At 48.4% G+C, this 26,991-nt stretch overlaps 2 long non-coding RNA genes across 7 annotated transcripts in view; one reads left to right on the forward strand and one right to left on the reverse strand.

Annotated features, from left to right (window-relative positions):
• The window catches only part of LOC140848506 (uncharacterized), a 113,009-nt gene that overhangs the window by 1,894 nt on the left and 84,124 nt on the right, over positions 1-26,991 (forward strand). The window contains exon 3 of one of the 2 annotated variants that reach the window (XR_012129526.1): positions 11,128-11,309. The exons of the other annotated variant lie outside the window; for it this stretch is intronic. This is a non-coding gene — a long non-coding RNA (uncharacterized lncRNA). Of the gene's footprint in view, positions 1-11,127; positions 11,310-26,991 lie in introns of those variants that run through there. 2 annotated transcript variants of the gene reach the window in all.
• LOC140848499 (uncharacterized) lies at positions 3,713-25,053 on the reverse strand. Of its 5 annotated transcripts, none has more exons than XR_012129511.1 (5): positions 14,147-14,210; positions 8,525-9,667; positions 6,208-7,392; positions 5,370-5,556; positions 3,713-4,827 (listed from the first exon to the last, which is right to left on the reverse strand). It is a non-coding gene; the product is annotated as an uncharacterized lncRNA (long non-coding RNA). The 5 variants fall into 5 exon arrangements; XR_012129513.1 differs by having other exon boundaries at positions 6,208-6,668; positions 7,277-9,667; XR_012129514.1 differs by lacking the exons at positions 6,208-7,392; positions 8,525-9,667; positions 14,147-14,210 and adding exons at positions 17,914-18,148; positions 24,907-25,053.

Below are 26,991 nucleotides of genomic sequence, written 5' to 3' on the forward strand. Positions count from 1 at the left end.
CCGCACAGAGCATACTGTAGGTACACAATAAATGTTTACTCTGAATCTGCATCTCACTAGGCCATGGCCCGATGGTAAGCATGTGCACTGCTTAGGTGAATGTAGCCAGAGATGGAAACTGCAGCTGAATGCAGTGGGCCCCCCAGCTGCTGCTTGCGTGGGCTATGGGATGCCATCAGAGGGATGTCTCCGGTAGCTCTTGTCCTGTCCCCAGGAGTCCTCCATGCTTATTAAAGCCACTAACTCTTCCCCTCCTCTCCTCGGGACCCTGGCACCTCCTTCACCCCATCATAGGCACTCAGCCCTGGGTGCTGGTTGTATTAGCTGCTGATCAGTGGGAAGGAGGAGCTCTGAACCAGTAGTCCGCTCTCAACATGACCATGACCTTCAGTCTGCACTTGGGGAGAGACAGTTTTGCCTGGTGGGAAGCTCCCCAGGATGCTCTGATGTTGTGTGCTGTGCAGATTTGGACTCTGGCTTCTCCATTAGTGGCTTTGTGATCTTGGGCAAGTGACCACCTCTCTGGAAGACTTGGGTTTCTGTCACAATTCCTGCCTCCAGGCTGTACCAATGGAGCTGGCACAGTGAGCGACCCCATTAAAATAGAAACCCAGGATTTGTAGTTCTGAAATTCTGGAGAGCATAAGCGCCATTGGAGGGTGCTTGCTAAAATGCAGATTCCTAGGTGCTGGCTCCAGAGATTCTGGGGGACCAGAGAATGCATTTTAAATACCCCCCTCAGGTGTCTGTCTGCTGCAAATGTTTCCTGAAACACTGTTAAGAACCCCACCCTAGATCACAGAGCTGGACAGTCTAGTCCAGAGGTTACAAATGGGGGACCAACCCCCGAAACTGGTGAAGTTTACCATTCATACCCAAATTTCATGTTCTTTGGGAAAATCTGAAGCACTGCAGTCTGGGGCCTGCCTTCTTACCTGACAAGGGACCAGAGTTCTGTCTGCTCTCTTCAAATGCGGCTGCTGTTCTTATTAAAGCCCTGGCCAAAACCCTAGTGTCACTGGAGTTTGTGGACCCTGGTTGGTCCAGTCCCCTCACCCCACAGCCTAGGGAACAAGCCCAGAGCCAAAATGGTTTAGACATGGAAAATTGGCTCTGGTTGCCCAGGTCAGAGGTGATTTCTGCAGAGCTGCCGTGTCCACTGAGCTGGGAGAAGGAGCCGCTGGGTGAAAGGGAGAGGAAAGCGGGCACTCCTGGGAGGGAAGAGCATGCATGAAGACCTAGAGGGCAGAGGGCCAAGCTGCTGGGGTCCAGAGAGGCCCAAAAGGGTCTGGAGCTGTGGGCGGCAGTGCTGGGGGTGGAGTGGAGGGTCGGCAGGATAGACCATGCTGAGACAGGAAGCTGCTGGGCTCTGGGATGGACAGAGAAGTCCAGGCTAGCAAAGTGCTAGCTAGCTATAGTGTGGCAGACAAGAGTGATCACTGCGGCAGGTACTGGGCTCAGCCTGGGCCCCAGGAGCAGGGCTAGGGGAGGGAGGAGCTTCTGCATAAGCAGACCTAAGGGGCAGGGAGCAGCTGATGGCTGCTTTTGCTCCCAGGAGGAGTGAGCCTCCCCAGGGCTTAAGCAAAGCCCAGAGATGGCAACAGGAGAGGGAATCCTCGTGGTGTTACTTGGACTCCTGGATCCAGCTTGTTTCATGAGGTAGTAAGTATCTACCCACCTGGAGTTGCTAGATGTTGTACAGGGTACCTAGTTACATTTGAATTTCTGGTGAACAGTGAATATTTTTTAGTATAAGTATGCCCGTGCAATATTCAAGACCTACCTGTGCAAAAAAAGTATTTGTTGTTTATCTGAAATTCAAATTACTGGGCACCCTGTATTTTTTTTTTTTTTTGCTGATATGGAACCCTATTCTCACCCTTCATTTGGGCTTAAGCCAGCCTGGTTGGGTGCCTGAGCCTCATAACTAAAGGGATCTCAGTGGAAGCAGAAGCAGACAGTGGAGAAGTGACTCAACATGCCGGCGTCACAAGGCTAGTAAGTCACAGCAGCTGGATTAGAATTCAGGCCTGTGAGTCAGGAACCTGTGATTACTCCTCTGAGGGGTTGAAGCATGGCACAGAAGAGAAGATGATCTGAGGCTCATGTGACCAAATTAGGTTTGGACAGAATGTGGAGCAGGGAAGAGGGTGAGGAGAGATGCTGACTGGGACTTGTAGCTTTGTTGACTGAGAGATGACATTAATTTTTTATATTATTTGTTCATTCACTCACTAAATATTTAGCAAGTGCCTACCAGGTGCAAGGCACTGTGCTCAGGTCTCTGATACCTGAAATGGGCTGGGAATATCATTGTTTATCCTTCCCATTTCACAGAATGAGAGAGTGAGGCTTGGAGAGGCCATGGTCAGTGAGCCGCTGGAGCTGCAGTTTCCCGGGCCTTCTGCCCTGAGCTCCATGCCCCCTCCTGCCAGAGGCCTGACTGCTCCAGCATGTGCTGCATGTTTAAACCCAGCTCCTCGACCCCTGCCTGAGCAAAGCAATGCAAGTCAAAATTGCTAGTAAATGTTCAGTCTGCACCTGCTGTTAGCAGGTGGGTCTGTTGTGACATATCTGGTGTGCAATCCTGTCCCCTATGCCCTGTACCTGCATGCATGCCCCCAGTGTGGATGCCCAGCCATGTCTCCTTTCTATACTGGGGATGGAGGATGGTGGGGGAGGTGACAGGAGCTCAGGGCCTCAGTAATGCCAGAAGTTGGATCCAGGCCTCTGGTGCCATGGTGATGGTTGCTATAGAAACACACTGGCTGCACTCAACACGACTACCAGGATCTGTGGGGGTTTTCATAGGCTGGAGCCAACAGAGAGGGGGAGCTCGGTGGTGGTTGGAGCCCCCCACTCCAGGGAGGGCCAACTCTCATCCTGGCCACCCCACCTGTGTCTCCGTCTTCCCCTCCTACCCTCCCTCCTCATGCCGTGCGGCCTGCAGTCTCCGAGGCTTTGGCTGCTGGGCTCTCAGACTTGAATACTCATTCTGGCTTCTTCACTCGACTAATTCCTACTCATCCATTAAGCCTCATCCTGATGCTTTCTTTCACTCAGCAAATATTCACCGAGTGTCTGCTAAGTACACGACACTCTTCTGGGCCCTGGGGACCAAGACAGACAGAGGCCCTGCTCTCATGGAGCTGCCTGTCTAGGTGGCGAGACACAGGCGTGAAGAAGCACCCAAAGAAACGAGCACACAGACATTCAGAGGGTGCCATGGGAAGGCTATAGGAGGGTGACGAGAAAGACAGTGCTGGGGTTGTGGGGATGGAGGGCCAGGGAAGGTGTGTCTCAGGACTGACTCTGTCCTCCTGAGCTCTCTGGCCCACCTCACGTGCCCAGTCTGGTCCCTGAATCACAGCACTGATGACACTATCCTCCCAGCCTAAACCACTTCCTCCTTGCAGGCAGGAGCAGTGTCATTTGTCTGTGTTCCCAAAGTCTGGTACATAATATCGACTTGGTAAGGCCCACACATGGACCGAGTGTGACCTGTGGGTCAGGCAGTGTCAGATGGGCTCTCATTTCCCCTTCACACTGATTCTATGACATAAGTGTACACATTCGGTTTTGATCATATTTTATCATTTTAGAGACTGAAGAACCAAGCTCAGCCAACTTAAATAATCAGCTTCTAGTCCCACGGCTAGTGCATAGTAGGGCTGAGATTCAAATCCCAGGTCCTCTCTCCATATTCCTTTTATGTAACATGGTAACAGCTTTATTGAGACATAATTTACATACTATACAATCCGCCCTTTTAAAGTGTAAAGTTAATAGATTTTAGTTTATTCAGAGTTTTGCAAACACCAGAACAATCAATTTGAGAACATTTTAATCACAACCCAAAAAACAATCAAATTTCTCTAAGGGACACCCCCAACCTCAGCCTCGTAGGAGGACTTGAAGTTCAGAAGTTGGCTGCAGTTGTAAATCTAGAGCTGAGTTGCCCTGCGTGGGATGGCTGCCTTTCTCTTGGCGTATCAGTAATGAGCTTTTGCTTATTGGCATTTTAAATGTATATGCTTGGCTTCTCTGAATTAAGACCCTGATTCTCCACTGAAAATTTCAAAACAACCTACGGACAAATAAGTCAAATTCCAGGAGAGCCTTCAGAGGGCTTTCCTAGCTGAAACATGGGGTGTGCTGTCCATGCAGCTGCTCAGAATGTCTGGAATTCACCAGACCCTGCGTTTTCAAAGCCCTAGGCTTTATGGAAGCCTGACTTCGTGGCATGTGCTGGCACAGAGGGACTACAGTGAGGGGCAGCTAGGGACCCTTTCACCTCCAGACCACTCTGCTGTCCCCTCCACGAAGGGCCTGTGGTCTGGTTTAAACCATGTATCTGGTTCATTTGGTTCCAGAACCAGCGAATGGAGTAGATGATCAATTTATCCTTTTCTCAGTGCCAGGGGGAGGTTTCAGTGTCCCAAATTTTCACATTTCAGCCCACTACCCACACAGCTGCCCATAAGTGCCTAAATTTCACCTCTGAAGATGTATTTATTAAAGGATTGAAGGGGAATAGGTCTAACTTTTGCCCCAGCCTTGTGTCCAGAAGAGTCACTTGTCTTTTTACCATGTACACCAAAGCCCCCAGTTGCCCAGTTTAGTAGAAGGTTAGGATGTCTCTCCTTGCCCCATCCCTCCCTCCCTTGGAATCCTGAAAGAAACTCTAGTTCTTCATCAGTGTCCAGGTGTCAGGCTGCAGTTAAGGACAGGTCAAGTGAGCTCTGGAGAACCTCATCGGTCCTGATGTCCTTTTGTTCATGGCCAGCTTCTACATTTTCTGTCTCTGCTCAGAAACTGGAATGAAACCTGGCCAATGGAAGCAGAAAAGAATTTCTTAAAGGTTATTTGTTGGGTTGCTTCCAGAATCTTTCAGAGGCTGCTCAGCTAGGAACAACTTACAAAGCCACGCAACTGTCCCTCTGTTGGGCACAGACACTGCCACCATTCCCACTAATACAAGCAGGGCTGGACCCTGGGTCCTCATGGCTGCCCTCCTCGCCATAATGGAGTCCATGCTGTCTCTGCGATTCTGTGCCACTAGTGCCCACATCAGTGTCCTGCGAGGGCATGCCTGACAGGAGAAGCCTCATTTGTGTGCTGTCTCCTTAGCTACAATGGAAACTGGAAAGTCAATTTCAGCTTATGTAGTGGGAGGTGGTCTCTATCCACCAGACAGACTCATGAGGTGGAGAATGCTCCCCAAAATGAGCAACCCAAACAGTTATCAATGGCTTGGAGGCAAATTTGCCCATCTGCACCTCGCGTCTCTATACCATGGGCTTTGGACAGGGAATTCAGAGGCCCCCAAATAAGTCCTACCTCCCCCAGGACAGTGGGTGCCTGCTTGCCTGCCATTTCTGTAGCTGAGATGAGCCACGTGTCTGCACAGGATAAAGATGCTTGCTCCCAGATGACCGTACCACCCACATGCATCCAGTGGGAAAACCTGCTCCTCAAAAGAAATCAGGGTGTTGTTTCCAGAAGAAGGGATTCTGGGCAGGAAAAGCAACATGTTTTCACCACAGCTGGAAAATCCTATGGCCACCAGACGAGGAAACAAAGTAAAACATTAGAGAAGACACACACAGAGGGGTCTGAGGGACTACCAGTGCCTGCTCTGGAACGAGCCAGGGTGCCAGGGGCTCTCGGCCTGCCTCTCCACTCCGGTGCCCCCTCAGGAATCCCTTTCCTCCCCTCTCTCTTTCGGGGGTGCCTTTCCCCATTCCTTCCTACTCGGCATGGGGAAGGCTGCGCTGTCCAGTCGTGGTTCCTCATCCTTGAGGAATGCTGTGCTCTGGGCTGGAGCTGAGCATGCACTTGGGCAGGTCTGGGTTCGCGTTGGCCCCTCTTTTGTGACTTGGGCAACTTTACCTGTCTAAGTCTCGGTTTCTTCACCCACAGAATAAATAAAATGATAAGACTTATGCTGTATGATTGTTGTGAGATGTAAGTCAGATTATCCAAGTAAAGTATATAACAGTACAGGGCACAGAGCAGCTCTTGGTAAAAGGCAGCCATTTTAAGAATACCAGTAATAGCACAAATAATCATGATTATGATTCGAGAGCTAGGGCAAGCTACCATGTCTGTGCCTCCACCTCCCCCACTGTAAATAAAGTAGGGACAGCTATGCTTGCCTTCAGAGGGTTGTTGTAAAAATGTTACAAAAATGTGGAAGGAACATACCAGTGTCTAGCTGGGAGTAGTAGGTACACAGCATCCCTCCCCCATTTCCCGTCTCTGTGTTTATTTAGCTGGGAAGAGCCACCTCAGGGCATTTATTCTGTGGGGGGAATTATATCAAAATATCAATGGAGTCCACAGCCAGGAAAGATGGTCTGATCTAGACAATGTAAGGAGAGAACCCTTCTGGAAATGGCTCTCAGGCTCAGGAAAGTGGGGCCACAAGAGATGGCATTCATTCAAAAGCATCCCCAGCCCCTCCTGGGGGAGCCTTATACTTCTCTGCTTCGGTAAGTTCAGGCTTGACCATGTGACATGTTATGGCTAATGAAGTGTGAGATAAATGAGGCAGGTTACTTCTGGGGGAAAGCTTTAAGAGTCATCTTGAGGTTCTCCATATTCATTTTCTCTTTGCCACAAATTCGCAGTGTTGCAGCTAAGGGCTGCTCCATCACCCTGGATCCCTGAGTAAGGCAGAAGTGGGGCAGAGTCACAGCCAACTCCTAGCAGACATACAGCCTGTGTGATAAATTAACCATTGCTGTCCTAATCCACTGAGTTGTTTGTAACTGCAGCACAATCTAGCCTATCCTGACTGACATAGGCCAGAAACCCCAATCACTCCTCTCCTCCCTCCCAACCCACCGTGGCCAGACTCTTTGCTGTAGTCTTGGATACCCCTTGGGAATGGGAGCCTTACCACATTCTACCCCAGATAAGGGCAAGGCAGCTGAACACAGTGAGGGCACCATCTCAGTGTGTGGAGTTGTGTCTAAAGGTATGGCTAGAATGTGACCCGATCCCGGCTGGTCACACTCAGCAGCAACTGTTGGAGTCTAGTGTCAGGGACACTGTGGGGTGCCTTCCCAGCTTCCTTTCTGCCTTGCTAAGGTCTCCAAGCCAGTTCCACAGGAGTCAGGGACAGCTGACCCCATCCTAGTTCTAGGAAGAGATTCTGAGTAGTCTAAGCCAGTGTTACTCAAAGCATGATCCCTTGACCAGGGTTGTTCTGTAAACTATAAGAACACAAACAGGGGGTACTCAGAAACTTTTAAAGCCAATTGGACCTTACCATGCATCCAAATGTCTAAGATGTGGACTCTTCTTGCTGAAGAGCATAGATGACTTTAGGTGCAGTCAGAACGGCCTGGTAAGTTCCTTGTGACAGAACTGCATGTGACCATGTGCCTACAGGACGGGGTATTGATTCAGGGATGGCCTATATTCCAGGCCAATCATGGTGGCCCTCTTCCACTTACCAGTGATTGGGCTAGGCTTACTCATGTGACCCAAACCTGGCCAATGAGACATGAGGGGAAGGCTAATGGGAGCTTCTGGGACAATGTTCCATATTCCCAAGAAACCATTCTCACTTTCTTTGGGGGGCATTTCAGTCTGGATGTGATGCCCAGACCTGCCGCTGCTCCTGCTCTGGACATCCAGTTATGCGAGAGGATGTGTTTCCTCATTGATTAAGTGTATAGGAGTCTGCGCTGCTGTCATTGGCTGCACCCTGACCACGCTCACTCAGGGCTCCTCGAAAGATGAAATCTCCCTACCTCCCGAATCTCTCCTTCAATCAACTGCCATTGTTTTTTTTTTATCTAACAAATATTTATTAATCACCTATTATGAACAAGGCACTTTTGAAAATACCCGGTTATGTAAGGCAAACCTTTTGCCCTCAAAAGCCTTATAATCAAATCACTGAATATAAAAATGTATGCAAATAAATCCAGCTAGAAGGTAGTATGTATTGTAAAAAAACACAAACAAATATGCAGACAAAGAGCAAGGAGAAACGATTGTGTGTGGATTGTAATAATAAGTTGTTAGCACAAAAATCGGAAGGTACTGCCGCCCATATCTGCAAGTATAGCTTTGTTTTCGTTTTCTTTTTATCATAAAAACTGTATTAAATAAGAGAAATTCAACCTGAAAATGTTCACAATCTTATTGCCTTTATTTGTCCATTTTATCTTCAATGTTTATATGCAAGTTTTACATGTTATGGTAGTATTATAAAGATGTTTATGTTTATGACCCACGTATATTCATTTTTACTTAATATCATATACATTTTACATTTCCTACAGTCCTTTCCTCCCTATTTCTCCTCTTTCCTTCTTTGCTTCTACTTTTATCTCCCTGAAGAACAATGATAAGAGTCTGGTGTGTATCCTTCTAGACCTTTCTCCATGCTCATGCTAGAATGTACAAATACATTGTTTTTATTTTTCTAAAATTGGGTCACACCATATACATAACTCTGTAGTTCTTTTTCTTATTTAACAACAGGGTAAAAACCCTCTTTACCAACCTTTATTCAGAGAGTGGCTGGATTCACAAATGCTCTCCATTCCTGGGGTACATCTGCTGCTCAGTCCTTGTGTGTTAACATGCTCTTGGCCAGCAGATTTCTTTCTAGTACATTTGCACCCTTCTGCTCCTCTGCTGACTTCTGGGCTTATAGAGTGAGGCTGTGTTGCTTGTTAAACCTGTTTATACCATTGTACTTGAAATTTATACATAGCACCATAATTTTGCAACTAAGTATGTTACAAATCAGTGCAATGAGAATATAAAAGAAAGCATCTTGTTTCTATGAAAATGAGTTAAATGCTTAGAAAAGATTTGCCAAATGTAACTTTCTAAAAATATTTGCTGTCAACACAATGGTAAAGGTCAGATATATAGCAATTGTCTTTTACTTTGTACCAAGCACCCCAAAACACGTGGCTTAAAACAATAATAATCTATTGCTATGGATTGTGTGTTTGTCCCCCTCAAATTCATTATTGAAGCCCTACACCCCAGTATGATGGTATTTGGAGGTGGGGACTTTGGGAGATGATAAGGTTTAGATGAAGGCATGAGGGGAGGGCCCTTAGGATGGAATTACTGTCCTTCGAAGAAGGAAATGGAGCCCTCTCTCTCTGTTATATGAGGACAACACAAAAGGCATAGGGAGGGGCTTTCCCCAGAACCTGACCTCAGACTCCCAGCCTCCAGAACTGTGAGGAATAAATGTCTGTCTGTCTTTTGAGCCCTCACGTCTGTGATATTTTGTTACAGAGGCCCGAGCCAACTCGGGCATCCATTCTCTCTTGTGGCCCTACGGGGTGTTGGTTTGCTGGGGCTCTGTCACAGGGTTGCATGTAGCTGGAGAGCTGACTGGGCTGGAAGGTCCTAGTGGCCTCACCTGTCTGTCTGTCTGGCGGCTGGTGCTGGCTCTCAGCAGGGGCACCTCAGTTCTCCTTATTGCCTTTTATCCAACAGGCCAGATCAGCTCCCTCACGCAATGGCCTCAGGGCAGCATTCCAGGGGGTCCAGAAGATGAATGCTGCAGCATCTTTAAGGCCTAACCTGGGAAATCTCATAGCATCACTCCTGCTGCGTCCTCTTGGTCAAAGCAAGTCACAAGGTCGTCCGGGCTTCGAGGGGGTGAGAATAGGTGTCACCCCTTGATGGGAAGAGCAGCAAAGTCACATCACAAAGGAACGTACATAGTGGGATGGGAGGAATTTGCGACAACCTTTTGCAGTTTAACATGGGGGAAATCATAAAAATCTACAAGTGTTCTACACTCAGCTTGTTTTACAACTGTCTTTAAATGCTTCTATTTTAAAAAAGCAGAGTGCAAATTGTAGATGATGTATTACAGAAATGGTTTGTGAAAGAAAAGTAACATGGAATTCTACTTAGCAGACAACGTCCTGTGAACGCCCTAGGTTTTTCACCTGAAGATAGGCAAGTGACTGTACATGCATAGGTTTTAAGCTTAAAAAAAATTAAAACGTGCGTCTTTTTATGACTTTTAATTGACTAACTCCTCCTGTAATGATGTTGAAGAGAGCTTCTACAGTATCCCAGGCTCATTCTTCTAGACTAGTGGGTAGAGAGAAATCTCTTAGCCTTTTTAATAGTGCCCACTGAATTCCAGGACATGGGTATGACATTTTATATAGCCCGTTTCTCATCACTGAATATTCAGGTAGTTTCCTTTTATCTCCCTATGATGAACACTTTTACAGTAACTTTTAGTTTAAGTAACCTTTGATACTAGTGTTTTATTTTTTTAAATTAATTTTAAAAAGTAGATACAGGCCTAAGTCCCAAAGCATAGAATTTCTGAGTCAAATGTTGTGTGCATTTTCAACTTGAACAGATACTGGCAAATCACTTCCCAAAAAGTTCCACAGTATTCTCAACCCTTCTGTCAATGTAGGAGAGTATCTTTTTTCTTTTCTTCCCAGCCCTTAAGTTTTTCTTTTGGCCAAGTTGAGAAAAATGGCATGTCCTTGGTACACCCTGCAGCCCCAGTGATAGCATGTTTGTGCCTCTGCACTTCTGCATTTGTTTTATGCCTCGTTTCCCCACCAGGATGTCCTTTTTCTTTTTCCCTGCCTGGTGAGCTCTTACTTGGCTTTCAGAACCCAGCCCAAATGACCTCTACTTGGGAGGCTTCCCTAACCCTCTGGTCAGCTTGCTTTCCTCCCCGCTGCCGTTGCTCTTCCGTGGTCCCCTCTGCCAGCCCCGTCACAGGGTACAAACAGGGTTTGGGTCTCTGGAAGTCTTCCCTGTAGGACTCTAAGCTGCTAGTGGAGAAGGAACATGTCACAATCTTCTCTGGGTCCCCTCTGCCTGACTGCGCCTGGAACAGAGCAGTGGCCGGAGCAATGTTTGTTATTAAGTGACATTATAACAAAGCTTTCTCTCTACATGTTTGTGGAAGGAGGGAAGGGATTTTTGAAAAGGAGACTGGTGCTTTTAGCTGTTCAGGAAGATTCAGGTGGAAGGAATGTGCAATTACAGAATCTATGGGCAAAGCGTCCCCAGCCAGAGGGACCCTGAGGGCACTTTGTAGGCCTTGATCAGTTTAGCAATTCTACGATTCTGACATCCTCTCTCTGTTCTTTCCAGACTCAGGCATTCAAGGTCACCTCATTATGGCTCTGTGCAAAGACAGTACCCCAAAGGGGCCATCGATTTGGAACATCTGATCGGCTTTCTGAGTTGGTTCCACTAGCTCGTAAAATCCAATAAATGTCAAAGATCTGTCAGGCCCATTAACCTCCAGAGGTCTATTAAAAGACTCAGCTTTCGCTAAGGAGATTCTGTTTCTGTCACATGGATGCTAGGGCAGCCAATTCTAAAAACCCCTGAATTTAGAAAGTTAGGATGGGAGCAGATTTAAATCAGGGATAGCCAGGTCTTCACTAGTTTTGTCTTAAGACTCGGTAATTTCTTCCACTGACACATGCACAGCATCTGTTAATCTGACCAGCACTGTGGTAGGTAGGTGGGTGGGTGGCCTCCTCCGGGAAATATTTCAGAACTTCTTTACCTGCCTCTTTCCTGCTTGCAAGAAAATTAACCAATCCCTCACTCCATGATACCCTGGGCACATCTGTTTTATCCCTCACCACACTGAAACATAATTATTGCTGCATGTGGGTCCCTTGCATTAGATTATGAGCACCTCAAGAACAGTGTTTGTAAGGATTCTCTTCGATAAGAAGTGAGGGAAACCTGAACCTAAATTACTTTAGCAAAAAAGGAAATTTGGTTGGAGTATCTGACAAGCCCTCCCCATAGATGGCAAAATGGGTGCTGGCAGCTCCCATGTGATGGCAAGCCTGCTTCCAGCAGCTCTAGGCATCCTGATGCCAGCCCAACACCCCTGTGAAAAAGAACTTTTCTTTCCTGGCTGAGCCGGAAATCAGCCAATTTCCCAGGCTGATTCCCATTGGCTCAGCATGGGCTCACTTGCCAATCTCAGGCATTCTTTTAGCAAAGCCATTACCACGTTGTGCTGTAATTACTGCTTTGCTTGCCCGTTTCCCATCCAGGGCTGTGAATTTCCTGATGGTTGGAACCAACCCCATCTTCCCAGTGCCTAGTTTAAGATCTGGCACATGAGTGCTTACTAAATGTAGAATGAATGAACGAATGAAACTAACTTTGTAGAAGCTCTTCAGTGTATTGAGCATTGTGGAAGTTCATTTTTAGGACATTGTATTTCCAAAGTGGCTGTAAAACTGTCCCTTATCTCCCAAGCTTTTCTGTGAGGAGTCCTTCTAGAGGTAGAGCTTGTTTGCCTTCTGCCTGAATCCTTGGGTCTGACCCTCACATCTGGTAGGATAAATAGGATTTGATGGAGATGATTCTGGGTAATTTCCGTGCCTCTGGCTTCTGTTTTTCACCTCTTGGGATGCCCCTCACCGCCATGCTACGAGGAAGCACAAGCAGCCATGTGGACAGATGCATGGAGGAGGACCAAGATTCCTGGCTGGCAGCTCCAGCTGAGCTCCCAGCTCATGGTCAGTGCCAACTTCTGGTCATATGAGTGAGGCCATTTTGGACTTTCCAGCTATCCCTGGACCTCAGTTGGCACCATGTGAAACAAAAGAACCACCCAGCCATGTACAAAATTGTGAAACATAATAACTAATAACAATAATAAAAGTAAATTTCATCCTTATATCAGTCCCAAGGAAACAGAGGTTAAGAGACATTCGATAGCTTTTCTTAAATCATGTGGTCCTTAAATAGTAAAGCATCAGACATATAGCCAAGATATGCTCAAGGAAACTAATTTTTTTAGCAGCAATGGGAGGGCTATCCATCTGGCAAAATCACAGAAATGTATTCAGAGTCAGGCACTGGATTTAGCCTGACTCTTTTTGAGGGCTTTAGCATGGTAGCTAGATTTGAGGTTATAAGGTAGGGGCTTCAACAGGAGCATGGTGTGAGGGATGCAGGCTGCTGTGAATGATAGGGGATGGTGGGGATCATGGCAAACAGGCGAAATCATGCCCCTTCTAAAGAGACAGCAAAGGCCACACTACCACCACAGCCATGACTATTGCTGCCAGGTGTGTAGGTTGGCCAATGTACACCAGATCCTTCAACACTTCAAAAGCACCAAGCATTCAAATTCCTTAATTTTGTCTGAGTGGGGAGGAAAGGGGATGGAGAAAACATCTGCATGCCAGATCTGACCCACAGAACCCCCAGCTTCTGACTTTTTCTCAAAAGAACCGGCTCAGATTAGACTCTAAAAAAGGAAACATTCCCACTGTCCTTGTTTCAACAGGAAAAAAAAAAAATTTTTTTTTCCACTATAGGCTCCAGAAAGGGTTCCAAAATGTTCCAGTTTTTCCCATAGTTAAGATAATTATGGGGACTCCTGGCCTGCCTTCCACCTCCCTACTGGCTTTTTCTTCTCTGAGCTCTTGTCATCCTGTGAAATTCTATTGCTTCCTGGGGGAGGCCAGCCAGGGAAACTGTGTTGAGAGGCAGGCAGCTGCTGATTTCCTAGGCTTGGCTGGCCGTGGCTCACTTATCCCACCTGGGGCTTGGGCCCCTGCACAGGCTGGAGGGATGTCACATTCTCTGCAGGCGAGTGGCCCTATGGTACCGGTGAAGGCGGAAAACATCACACTGAATGCCTTTGCTCACTGGGTCCAGGGCTTGAAGGTGGAGACTGACCCAGGGAGGCTGAGCCAGGCCTACAGGGGCCACAGAGGCCCTCACAGAGGCTGGGTAACTGCGCTGTCCTCATCCCTGGCCTTGCCTTGTGACCAGCCTCAAGCTCATGGCCTTTGTTTCTCTCTGCTCTTCTGCCTTTTCAAAGAATGATGAAAACCTCCCGTTTCTATCTCATGAGGCCTCATGTTGCTGCTCAGGTAGCTTTTTACAGCTACATTAAGTGTTTCACATCCATGAACTCATTTACCATTTACTGCGACCCAACGTTGTAGTGGCAGTGCCTGTCTGGGGCTCAGAGAAGGTAGGTGACTCGTTCAAGATCATGTGGTTAGTGAACATAGCACACCCAGATATTCTATGATTTTTTTATATTTTTCACTTGGCAGATTTTAAAGAATAATGATAATAATTCCTATGTCAATCATTGAAAAGTTTCCTTCATTATTACCTTGATTCCCATAGACCCAGTCTTCTCTGAAGAGGCAGCCACTGCTACTGGCTTCTTGTATGTCCTTCCAGATGTTAAAGATAATAAAGTTACATGAAGTTGGGACTGGTTGAGATTAGCTAGGCTCCAAGGCCACTTGGTTAATGATTATTGCCTTTTGGAGATAACCAGGCATGCTCTCAGGGGTGCTCCCATGCTTGGCTACTGGTAGGGGAGGCAATGCAGGGCCTCTCCACGGTATTGCAGTGGCCCAGCACTCGGCCCAGGTATCAGGGGCCTGGCACAGGCCACTCAGGTGTGCAGGGCAGCATGCTTCTCTTTTACAAGATGAACCAAGAGATTCCTAATGTGGATATCCATCCAAATTATGTGGTGCTTTTCAAAATTCAGATTCCTAGATGTCACCCCAAGACAATGGAATCAAAATAACTTTGAGAAGTCCTGGGAATTTGTCATCTTAAACCTTCCTAATATCCTTTAGTGCACACAGAGAAGTAGCAAAGATTTATGTGTAAAGGAATGTATGTACTAGGAAATGTCCTGCTGCCTTGTTTGACTGAGCACGTAACAAAAAGTCCATAAATGTCCATCAGTAAGGGTCACACGATGGAACACTATGCAGTCATTAAAATGATATCTCCGTGTCCTGATATACTGATATAAACATCCAAAATACAGTGGTAAACTGAGAAGAGTAGGGAGCAGAATGGTGTATGGAACGGGTGTCTGAGAGTGCACAGAATACTTTTGTCCGCACATACCTGGGTTGCTTCTGGAAGGTACATAAGAAAGAGTGGTTGCTTCCGGGGAGGAGACACTGGGAAATGTTTCACTGAACATGCTTTTGCACAGCTGGAGAGTTCTACAGTGTGCTTGCAAAAGGGAACCATTCCCATGTTAAAGACTGAAAAGCTCCCCAGTGAATCTGATGAACCCCAGCATGGAAACCTCTGAGTTGGATGATTCGTTACCTCCCTGGGGTCTTTCAGCTCTAAGCTCAGGCCCTGGGACAGGGACTAAAGCATGTGACAGTAATGTGTAGCCTGTAAGGCGGCACTGGAAGTGAGGTGTCACCATCACTACCCTCCATGAATCGGTCTGGAAAAGCCACAGCAATGGGCACTCTCCAGATGGGACTAAGGGCCCCTGTCATTGTGTGCTGTGGAAACCAGTCCCCTAGCCACTGGAAACCAAGCAAGGGCTGTGTTTGACCCCAAACCATGAACGGTTGGCCTCCCCTGCTTTTTAGGGAGAAAAAGGACACACCAGTGGGCCAGAGCTAGAAGGGCTGTGGAATAGGCCCTGGGACTTCCTGCCCTTTCTGTTTAGTGGGCACTCACTCTGAGCCAGGAACAGGACCAGGCACCTGCACGTGCATCAGTCCTCTTTGTCTCACAACCACCTTCTTGTTCCCTTGTACAGATGGGGAAACTAGGGCTCAGAGAGGTCAAGTGACTGGCCTTTGAACCAAGATCTTTCTGACTAGAGAGCAAGTCCTGCTTCCCACTACAGCTTTCACGACCCGAGTGTCATCCCACTGCAGTGGGACCTGCTGCCATGGGGCCCCATGTTGTGTTCTCAGCCCTCTTTCCCAGCTGTCCCTCTCAGAGCCCCCAGGGACCCAGGTCCCATTAGTTTAGGTGACTCTCAGTCTCAAACTCAGAGTAACTCCAGTATGGTGCACAGGAATGGTATGGCAGAGAGGTGACACCTCATAGTTCCCAAGTTTGGACAGACTGGGTGTGGGACCTTGAAAAGTGTCTGAGCCTCCTTGAGCCTTAGTCTCCCCACCTGTGTGATGGGAGTGTAGCTGCTTGGGCTCTGTCTGCAAGGATCAATATTCGTATAAAAATATGCAGCGCACTTCTCTTACAAATTTACTATACCACCAACTGACCCTTTATTAATTCTGCACCACAGCCCCAGCACCTAGAAGAGTGCTGGGTACACAGGAAGCACTCTGTTGCCTAAATGAGCAAACGAACCCTTCACCTGTTTGTTGGACCTGCTGCTGATAAACTAGATGACTCCGGACGGGTTCCTTCCCTTCTCCTAGCCTCAGTTTCCCTGTCTCTGAGGTGGTGGGTGCCTTCCAGCAGATCTTAACCCATACAGCCCTGTTCTCATTTGAACCAGCCTTCAGGGACCTGTGGAGAAAGTAGTCCGTCTATTTCCCTGAATATTAATCTTCAAATTAAACACATCCATTTTGGAGTGTTCGGCGTTGCCATGGTATCACAACTGCTCTCCCTCTCCCAGGCGGCAGAGACCTTCCTTCTGGGCCCCCTCCCACCCAACCCCAGGAGATGGCCAGGCCTTAAAGGCCCAGCTCTGCAGACCCCAGAGAAATGTCTTCAGAAGACCCAAGATGGCTGCTGCTTCCTGGCAAGGCATTCATTTGGTTTTATCCTTTAAGGAGGCAAACTAGCTGGGAGCTGTGGAGTCAGGGCTTCCCCAAGGAACTGGAGGCTTTCCCCCGGCTGCAAGTGGTGACTACCCTATGCTGGAAAGATTAGAGACTTCATGCCACCCATCTGGTTCTCATACTAATATGACTACAGAAAGAAGCCAGGTAGAAAATGCTAGTGATCTCCGTGGCCCAGAGGAGCCTGGTTCTGCAAAAGGCCAGAGCGCCGCAGATGTCAGGCTGCCCCTGTGGGGCGATAATTAATGTTGTGCAAAATGTGAGACTTAAACTTAGTCATGGTTGCCCTCTCTCACTGCCTTGGCCTTTGGGGATGGACATTCTATTTACCCCCTAGATTCCTTAAGATACATACATATAACATTGTGTAAGTTTAAGGTGTACAAGGTAATGATTTGTACATGTATACATTGCAAAATGTTGACCATAATAAGGTTAGTTAACACATTCCTTACCTCACACATTTGTGGTTGTTATGGTGAGAACATTTAGGATTTACTCGCATAGCAACTTCCAAGTGTACAATGTAGTGTCGTCACCTGTAGCCACCATACTGTACATTAGATCCTGGGACTTACTCATCTTATAACTGGTAATTTGAGCGCTTTGACCAGCATCTCCCTGTTTTCTCACCTCCAGTCCCCGGCAACCGTCAATCTACTCTGTTTCTGTAAGTTCAGTGTTTTCAGAGAACACTTATAAGTGGAATCACACAGTGTTTGTCGACTTATTGGGATGGAAATTCTTAAAGGCACTGCCATGTAAGAGGGAAGGACCAAAAGTTTCCATAAGTAACAAAGATGCTGGCAATGGTTAATGATAATTATTGTATCAATAAAAAGGATAATAAATAATAGCCACATTCCTGTTGGGTCCTGTGCTAAGTGTTAACCTCCTAACTTCACTGATGAAGAAATAGCAGCTCATGGGGACCAAGCATTTGACCATGGCGATCTGTACCGTGCCGACATGGTCAGGCTGGAACACTGTGGCTCAGAACCTCCTTATTGCATGGCTGTGGGTGTGAGCTGGCCACACGAGACTGCCCAGAAATCCGGAGGTGGAGGTGAGCAGCAGCGTGGACCTCGTGGGATGTGGTGGCAGTGAGAAGCCGTGGTGCCCATGGGGCTTTGCTCTCTTCAGCTCCATGTCCAGCTCTTCTCCCCAGACCCACAGAGGCAGGAGCTCCCCGGATTCTCCTCCACCAGCTCCCCTCTCCGGTCCTATTCCGCTTTGATTGACTGGTTGCTGAGCCCCCTGACACACCCATTGGCCCATCCAGACTTTCCTTCTCCCTCACTGTGTAAGGTTAAACCCCAGTAACAAAGTCTGTACTCCATACCTGCCTCTGGTCTCTTCCCCACTTGAGCCCTGACTGGTGCTTTGACAAAGGCATGGCTACTCAGACAGAAGGAACCTTGATTTAAACTCAGCTGATAAAGTTGGCTGGAAGTCTGTATTCTCTCTGTGGTGTCCTCCCAGATGTCGATAAACGGTGCAGCCAGGTGTCTAGTGCTTATGGTCTGTGGATGATGTGGAAGAAAGAGAAGGCAGGCTTGCTCTCAGGAAGCTCTTGTCTGTTTCAGAGATAGAAAGTGAACAGAGGATATACACATGTCAGGGGCTCTCCTAGCAGAGCTCATGTCAATCACTATAGTTTAATTCCATAAGCTTTTGTGTAAAGCATAATGCCATGCCATGGAGGGCCTGCCGAAGTGACGCAGGCACCAGCATTTGCAGAGTAAGGTGAGTAATTACACAGATATAGTCTAAAGGGACGATTGATATCAGTTGCGTGTACTTGGCTGGTCCCTGAGCATTCTGCTTCCACAAACCTGTGCCTTTGGAGAAGGATGCCTCCTCTAGTCTCACCCCACGTGGCCTGGGTGAGACTGACCCTTTTCTCAGGCCACAGTGAGTGGTTCCTGGATGAACACATGCCTGAAGTCAGCCTGGTGAGGGTCAGCTGAAAGACTTTTGCTGGCACTATGGGAAAGGAGGCCTCTTTCCATGGGACTAGTCATGCTGGCAAGGAGTGAGCCCACAGCCTCCAGGCACTGCTACCTGGAGAGAGGCCTCCTAAAGGTGAGCAAGGGAAGCAGGCAGAGAGGTGGAGAGAGGAAGAGTCCTGCCATCTTTACGCCAGCCCTGCGTCCACACGTACCAGATGCCACTGGCCCTGGAAGGTGCAGCTTTGTGATGCTATTCTCCCAGTTGGGTTTTTGTTACGGAAAAATACCCAACTTAAATAGGAGGATTCTGGAGAGACTGATCACACTTGGCTGGGGCCTCAGGAAAGAGCACATGGAAGAGTTAATTTGGGTCCTTGATGGAAAGGTCAGGAAGGAAGGGATGAAGGCAGGAAGAAGGGACTTGTTTGGGGAGGAGTAGTGAACTAAGACAGGGAAGAGGGTGCCGTGGGACCCCGGGGGGAAGTGCACTGAGGCAGTTAGGCTGGGACAGGGCCTGTAGGGCAGAGGATGGGGTGGCTCAGGGAGGGCCTGCAGGGGACAAGCTGGAGCAGGCCGTAAGTACCAAGCTGAGGCCACGGAGAGTCCTGGAGGGCTCTAGATCAGGCGTGCAGTGGGCGACACTCCTGAATGCCGCTGAAGGTGCTACATGCTGAGTGGGGATGGATTTATCAGCATCGTCTGTCCCGGATGAGCTGGACTTCTGTCAGAATTTGGAATGTGCTCTGGGGCAGGTGAACTGGGAAGAGGCCTGGGTGATTCACTCCATGCCTGGCTGTCTTGGTCACCAGAACATCGCTGAGTCTGAAGTTCATCTACCTCAGAGGCCAGGGTTGGGTGACCCATACGAACCAGGGCCAACAGGAGGCTTTCCTACTTCCTGTAGTGGGAGGAGGGAGATTAGCTCCATCAGGCCAGGGTTCAGGAATCCTGTTCTGGTTCCAGAACTCTCTGTACTTTTCTTCTGCAACCACCATGACAGAGGTGGTCATCCAGTTGGAGAATTATCTGATGACTATTTGCCCATCTGAGATGTGAGTGGGGCACTACTGCGGTCTTCCGGGGCCAGGGAGCTAATAGAACAGTGTCAGTCTGCAGAGCGGTGGGCACTGAGATGGGCTGCAGAGCCCATGTCCACCTAAAGGGGGCAGCAGCACCCAATCTAGGCAATTGATGCCAAGTGGGAATGGAATTTTCTAGTCTTTTCAAGGAAAGCAAGAAACCAAGACTTTGATGTGACATTGATTTTGAATGTCAGAAGGCATTCTCTTTCAGGACTAAACAAAACTCTGTCCGTTTTGCCCTGCACTGACTCTAAGTACCACAAGGACGGGACCAGCTCTGTCCTGTCCTCTGTTGCATCGCTGGGGCCCAGGGCCAGGCCTGGACTGTGGAAGGCAGGCCAGCAGTGTGTGCTGTGTGAATGAGTGAGTAGGAAAATGTCTTCTGTGGAATGTTTCTGGCTGCGCTGTGACGTGAGGATAGGAAGGACGCTCCTTTCTTGCTGCACTGACACTCTGCCAGGGGTGTGTGGCTGGCCTGGTGGCCTGCAGTCATCACTAGTAAGGACATCCACCTCCTTGCCTCTCAGGCAGCTGCAAATGTGCTGTGGGTGCTGTGCAGCCCTGATTACTATCCCCCAACCTCTCCCATCAGGAAGGTGCACCCCTATCTTCCCCGGCTGCCTCGCTGTGGATTCTGGAGAGTGAGGAAGGGGCTGGTCACCTTGCCAACTTGTGGGGCACCACTGAGCCTTGGGTAGCCTGGCACAACAAATCATGTGACAGGGACCAAGGTGCTGCCTGGCTGTGGGTGGCAGGGGTCAGCACCTCCCAAACAAGTTGCCTTCCCTCAGCCAGCTTGTTTTGTCAGCCGCTCAAGGCTGCCCATGGAGAGGGGTCCTGCAGGGAGCCCAAAGCCAGCTGCCCACTTTCCAAAGCTTTCCCACGTCAAGGAAGAAATAAGCCACCACGGGCCATGCATCCCACGGACATTGCCAGTGCCATCCCTTGCATCCCTCAGCACGGTGGCTGAGCCCTCCAGGACTCTGTCCCTTTCCCCCACTCACTCCCTACAGGTCCGATCTCTGCCACACCTCTGTGTGCTAGCATCTACCCATCCACTCAGCAGAGATTTACTGCAGGCCTCTATGTGTGGGGACTGCCGAGGGGTGATGACAGTCCCTACCCTCCTGTAGCATCAAGTGTCACATCAAGGAATCACAGACATGTGTGTGCAAGCACCAACTTTGCTGAGTGTCAGGGAGGAAAAGAACAGTGAGTCATGAAGCATTAAATAGGGGCTCTGCCTTAGTCTGGCCGTGGGAGTCCTTGTCAGGGAAGGGTGTTCAAGAGGAGCCCAGAGAGCAGTTTTAATGAAGTAGGGCGTCCAGTGTGCAGAAGTGAAGGCCACTCAGGCTGCTCTGTGAGCACAGGGTGGCGGGGGGTGGGTGCACCCTGATGGGGGTGGGGGCACTATGTGACAGTAGTCCAGGAGGAGATGGTGGGGGCTGGAAGGAGGGTGGTGGCAGCAAAGATGGGGTGGAGAAGTGGGCAGATTTGGGCTATACTTAGGAGGATTTGGCGACAGTTTGGACAACTGAGTGGGTAGGTGCCAGGGTGCTGCCTGTATTTGTGGCTTGTGCACCTGGGCAGCTGGTGGTGCCTCTGCTGAGATGGGGAATCCTAGAGGAGAAGCCAGCTGTGGGGAGGGGTGCTGTGGACAGCAGGGAACTTGGGAGCCAGTGAGGGGATGTCATTTACTTTTGCTAAATGGGCCCCCATGCTTTCCCACATGCAGATTTCTCTTCCTGGAAACCTATTCCTTTCTGCTTACTGGGCCAACCGCTGTTCATGTTCCAAGGTCCAGGTCAAAGGCATCTTCCTTTGCCACTTCCTCATGCCACTCAGCCATATCCCTGGTGGGAGCTCAGCACCTCACTTCACTCACAGCCTGAGGCTCAGGCACTGAAGGAGCCTCTCAGTTAGGGAGGAAGAAGGTGGTGATGCTGAGCGTCACCTGGGCAGGTGGGCATGCATGCATGTGTGTACATGCATGTGCTGGCCTGGAAGAGGAGGAGGAGGCAAGCGCAGGGAGGTGAGGAGAGGAAGGCTGGCCTGCCTGTCTCCACCCGTCCTGGGAGGACTGTGTGTCCTGTGATATCAGGGTCACAGATTCTGGAGACAGGTCCACCTGGCTTTGTCTGGGCTCTTGCATGTGATAAGCTCTGTGACCTTGGGTGAATAGTATTGCCTCTCTGAGCCTAAGGGTACTCATCCATAATGTGATTATAGCAGCATCTGCCTCACTGGGCTGGCGTGAGGAGTGAGTAAGATGACGCTAGTGAGAAACACTTGGCCGAGCCCCGGCGCATGGAAAGCGCCCACACACAGTGAGAGTTCATCCCAACCTCCCCACTGCCTCAGGCACAACCGTCTTGACCCTCCGCACAGACCTTGTCCCTGGTTATTCCTGCGCATAGGAGCGCGTACCCACGCACTGCTGGTGGCCCTCAGCAGAGCGGCAGCCTTGTGTTTACTTGTGTTTATGTGGTGGAAGTCATCTTCTCCCCAAGTCCCGAGAGGCCTGGAGTTGGGGCTCACTTTGCTTGCCTGCTCGCCGTTATCTCCCTGGTGCTCAGCAGGAATTGGCACATAGTGGGTGTGCAGCAAGCATTGACCAAATCCACAAATGGTGTAGCATGGTAGCCTCTTCCTCTCCTTTCCCCCTTCTCCCTCTGTCCTGCTTCTTTGAGCCTCCCACCCCCACTAGCAGAGCTGGCCCTCCTACTGGGCCTGGGGCTGGCCTCACTGCCCTCCTGGGGTGGCATGAGACTGGTAGCCAGAACCTAGAAGGGAAGTGAAATGGCCAAGGGAGGTCTGAACCCCCCCCCCCCCCCCCCCACCGAGACTGCATGTGTGGTCAGTGTCTGTCAAAGAGAAAGTGCTTCTAGATTGAACTGAAGGCTGCTGTTATCTTTCACACCCCTGAGCACACTTGAGACATTACACTTTCTTTTTTGTGAATCCCAAGGCTCATTATTATTTTTATTACTTTTAGGATCTCATCTCTTGTTTTTTTTTAGCATCCTAATTGAAGGCCGCTAATTTATATTCAGTTGTAATGGCAGAGTTTTCGAATTTGTTAATCATTGTTGAACTTTAACCTTTAATGAGATTTTACCAGAAGGTGTCATTTTGCTTGGAACCCTTAAAATTGTCAATGAATTTGTTCCTTCTTGTGAAGGAACAATGTAAAACAATTTAAGTGGTGGGGGCATGTAAAACAAATGCAAGAAAATATTCCACTGCCATCTGAAAGATTGATATTCATCCTGAAATAAAGCCGCTTCTTTCCTATAGCTTCAGGAGCTGAGGCTGAAGATGTTTATATGGAAAACAAGGAGTAGCAAGCAGTTCGATTTTTTTCCCCTTTTTTCCCCCTTCAGGAAATTGCTCTCTTATGCAAGAGAAATGCAAGTTCGCCCACAGCGGAGCAGTCATATGATAAAAAATCTGTTAGCAAGAGAGGGAAGCTCATTTCCCCCTTTGAGAAGCTGCATTTGTTGGAGGGAGACAAGGAGAGAGAAAGCATTTTTGCTGGGGGACAGAGAAGGGATTAAGGCATCATGACAAGCACATGACTTAGAAATGAGCCCAATTAAAAAAACATGAACCCATCTGACCCTCATATGAAAATCTAGCTGTCACCGTCCATGCCTTGATTTAAGAGACCAGCACAATTATTCTGGAGATCATTAAGATTCCGGTGGAAAGAGTTTTCTGGTTTTGCTTGTGATTTCCATTTTCTCATTACTGACAGAAGCTGCATTTATGGATCTTTCTCTTTTAAACTGGAGCTTCTCAGACTAGTTTTTTTAGAAACTGGCCATCCCAGAATGTACTATGTCAAAGCTTAAATGGGCTCCTCTCGCATGGTTTCCCGAGAACTGTCGTCTCCATGCTGTCCCTGCCCCCACCACTTAAATTCTTTTTCTTTCTTTCTTTTTGCCTTTGGAGATGGATTCACAGCTATGGGCAGGCAATTAGATTTCCAAGCTGGAGGACTCAGTTGCTCTTTGCCAGGAACTGCTGAAGCAAGCAAGACAGCCCATGGGCTTTGAAGGCCTGGCCCGGAAGCAGGAGCTCCCGAAGCAGTTCCCCCAGGACAGGCTACAGGAGTGTTTATCTTTGTTCTGCAAGGGGAAATCTAATTTCATCCCCCGAGCCCTATCTGTGTGGTAATTCTGTAGCTAGGCGATACTGGCATTCAAAAGGCTGGGAGATTGCCTTTTGTGAAATGCTTTGAGTTGGCAAGGTCCAGGAGAGGGTCAGCTTCCTATGAGCAGGGCAGCCCTCAGGGATGATTCTCAACCTTCCTCTACGGCTCCGTTCCTTGGAGTGCTGTTATCTTTCTGAAGACCGAAGGCCCCCTTGTGTCCCCAGCCCAGCTCTCTCTCTTGCTTCCATTTGAGTCACAGGGCTTGGGAATGAGATCTGATTTCCAAAGCTGCTGAGAACAAAATACCAACCATTGTTCAGGGAGCAGGCGGGTGCTGTGGCTGGAACTCTGGGCTGGGAGCTGCCTGGAGACAGACCCAGAACTGATGGGTCATGTCTCGTGACCCCAGACAGTGCTACTGCCCTCATGGAGCTTACCTTCTCACAGGGGAAGGGAAGTGCACAACTAAATAACCAGAAAGATGTTGACTAGTGGATAAGTGCTGTGATCAAAGTGAAACTGAGTGGTGTGAAAGAGCAAGACTGGAGAGCTTCTCTGTGGAGGTGACATTCAAGATGAGACCTGATGAAGAGCCAGCCATTTAGAGATCTGGAGGAACAGCATCCTAGGCAAAGGGAACAGCAAGTACAAAGTCCCCAAGCAGGGAGTGATCTTGGCACATCTGTGAAGCAGCAAGGAAGGGAGTGTGGCTGTAGCCTGATCAGTGATGGGGAGATGGCCTGAGATGAAGTCAGAGAAATAGGTACAGTCATAGGAAGCAGTGTGGGGGGAGGGGGGATGCTGAATATCTGTGTAGTTTTGGAGGCAGGGGAGAAATAGATGACCTGATTTGTTTTATGAGGATCACTCTGCTTTCTGAGTGGAGAATCCATTGGAGGGCCTAAGCGGGAAGTTTTCTGCCAGTTGGATAGCTCCTGCAGCACCCCAGGTGGAAGCATGAGACCATTTTATCATCCAATGATAGAAGGCAACTTCCACAGAACAAATAGGGTACCCTCTTCTAGAAAATGTTCCTAGCGTTTTTGCTCATTGGTGACATTGAGAACCTCAATCCAGTAGAGAGCTGGATGGAAGTCATGAGAATCTCTAGTGTATGCTTTACTAACTAGGCCCCAGAAACTCACCTGTGTGCAAGGGTCTGCTTTCATGAGTGCCAGCAGCCCTCTGATAACAAGCCAGTGAGCATGGACTTGAGCACAGTGCATGGTCAGAGCAAACCACAATGGAGTACCCACAAGGCCACGCAGGGCTCCTGTGACCGTTTGTGCCATGTATCTGTGAGACAAGGGAAAATAATATATTCATGTCTGATGTATATTCCAGATTGTGGGTCTGATGCCTAACTGTCTATAGAAAGCAACACAAAAAGGGAAAAAATTAACCCACATTATATACTTACGCCCTACATATTTATAGTCTTCCCAAATAAGAGAGAGCAAATCATTCTCATTTTATTGCATGTGAGGTTGTACACCATTCAAGATTCTTAAATTCTTGTAATTTCTGACTTTTCACAATCTGAGGAGATATCATCAATGTCAAAAAATCAGAAAAATCTCTTTGGGAATATGACAGTCATTTTCCCAGTTGCTGTGTGACTAAATTAATTAACCTCTCAGTGCCTTGTTTTTTTCTTCTGTGAAGTGGTAGTAATATAGTGTCTCCTTCTCAGGGCTATTGTGAGCTTTGAATTAAATTTTGAATACACAGACTTCTTAGTGTTTGGGCCACGGTACATGCTGGAAAAGTGTTAGCAACTCCTAACGAGGCAGCCTGTCTTCATTTGTGTAGTGCCACGCTATACATAAAATGCCACAGTTGTAAATGTTCAAGGGATATAAATGTGATTCTGCAAATTAAAATGCTAGTAACTCACAGGCTACATGTCAACAGTTCCATATATGGAACATGTGAATAACAACAACAATAATTATATAGTGAATAGAGATCATGCTACTGCTATGATATCCATCAGGGTCCTGGCAGGAAACAGAACTTCATTCATAGGATTCCTTGAAGAGATTTTAATGAAGGGACCAACCATTCACACAGAAATGGAAAATTAAGGGAACCAAAGAATTTGAGGTACCAAAAGGTTATGGTGCTAGATTGCAAGTTTTGGTAAAACATTCTTCCCTTTGAGTATCCGGGCTCCTTTGCAGTGTGACTTTGCAGCTGCTCCCTTTAAGAGATGAAGTCTATTTTCCCACTCCTCGAATCTCTCCTGGGGTAGTGAGTGGCCCTGGCCAATAGAATGTGCCAGAAATGCTGCTGCTGTGAGATGTCCCAAGGCAAGGCTTCTAGAAGCCTTGTAACTTCTTCCTTCACCTTCCTGGAGGGTGCCCTGGGTCTTTCATGTAAAGATGCCTGGTCTAGTCTAGTGGACAATGAGCGGCCATGTGGAGAACCAAAGAACCCAGCCAACAGCCAGCACCAACTGCCAATCAGGTCAGCCACTTTGTCAAGCTGTCAGCTGATGGCAGCTACACAAGTGACTCCCAAGACCAGCAGAAGAGCAGTCCAGATGAGCCCAGCCCAAACTGCAGCATCATCTCCAAATAAACTGATTTTTTTAAATCACTAAGTTTGGGGTGATACGTTACACAGCAATAGATAACTGAAAGAACTAACACTAACAGAAGCCATGACCACCCCTAGATCCGAGGGGACATACAACTGCTAGAGACATGTACCTTAGGAAGGTGGGAACAGGGGAGAAATACCCCAACTTCTCTCTACTCCTCCCTTCCTGTTTCTTCTCAGTGCCTCTTATTGGTCAAACTCAACTAGAAACCAGAGACTGAGAGAGACTGGGAGATGCAGTCCAGTGGGGCAAACTTCCAGGGCTGGGAACCGAGCTGGGGTGGGTGGAATGCACAAATGGAAAAGAGCAGGCACATAAGGATGAGTATTGAGTCCTCACACTTATTCTGGAGAGTCCCCAGATGCTATGGTTCCACGGAGCCCTCCACCTTCAGAAACCCCAAACACGCACAGGGCCGGTTCTGCCAGACATCGCTGATTTCCTGCAGAAAGGCGAACTGTGACTGCTCTGTTACTGTTTCTCCTGAGCTCTAAGGGGGTGATTTTCTCCATAGTCCATGCCATGCTCACCACTGCCCAGCCACCCCCAGTGCCCCATGAAATATGGAAAAGAGAATGCAGTGTACACTACTCAGACCTAGGAACCTCATCTCCTATCAGTCTCA

This window comes from Manis javanica, chromosome 1, assembly GCF_040802235.1.
Source record: "Manis javanica isolate MJ-LG chromosome 1, MJ_LKY, whole genome shotgun sequence".
NCBI lineage: Eukaryota > Metazoa > Chordata > Mammalia > Pholidota > Manidae > Manis > Manis javanica.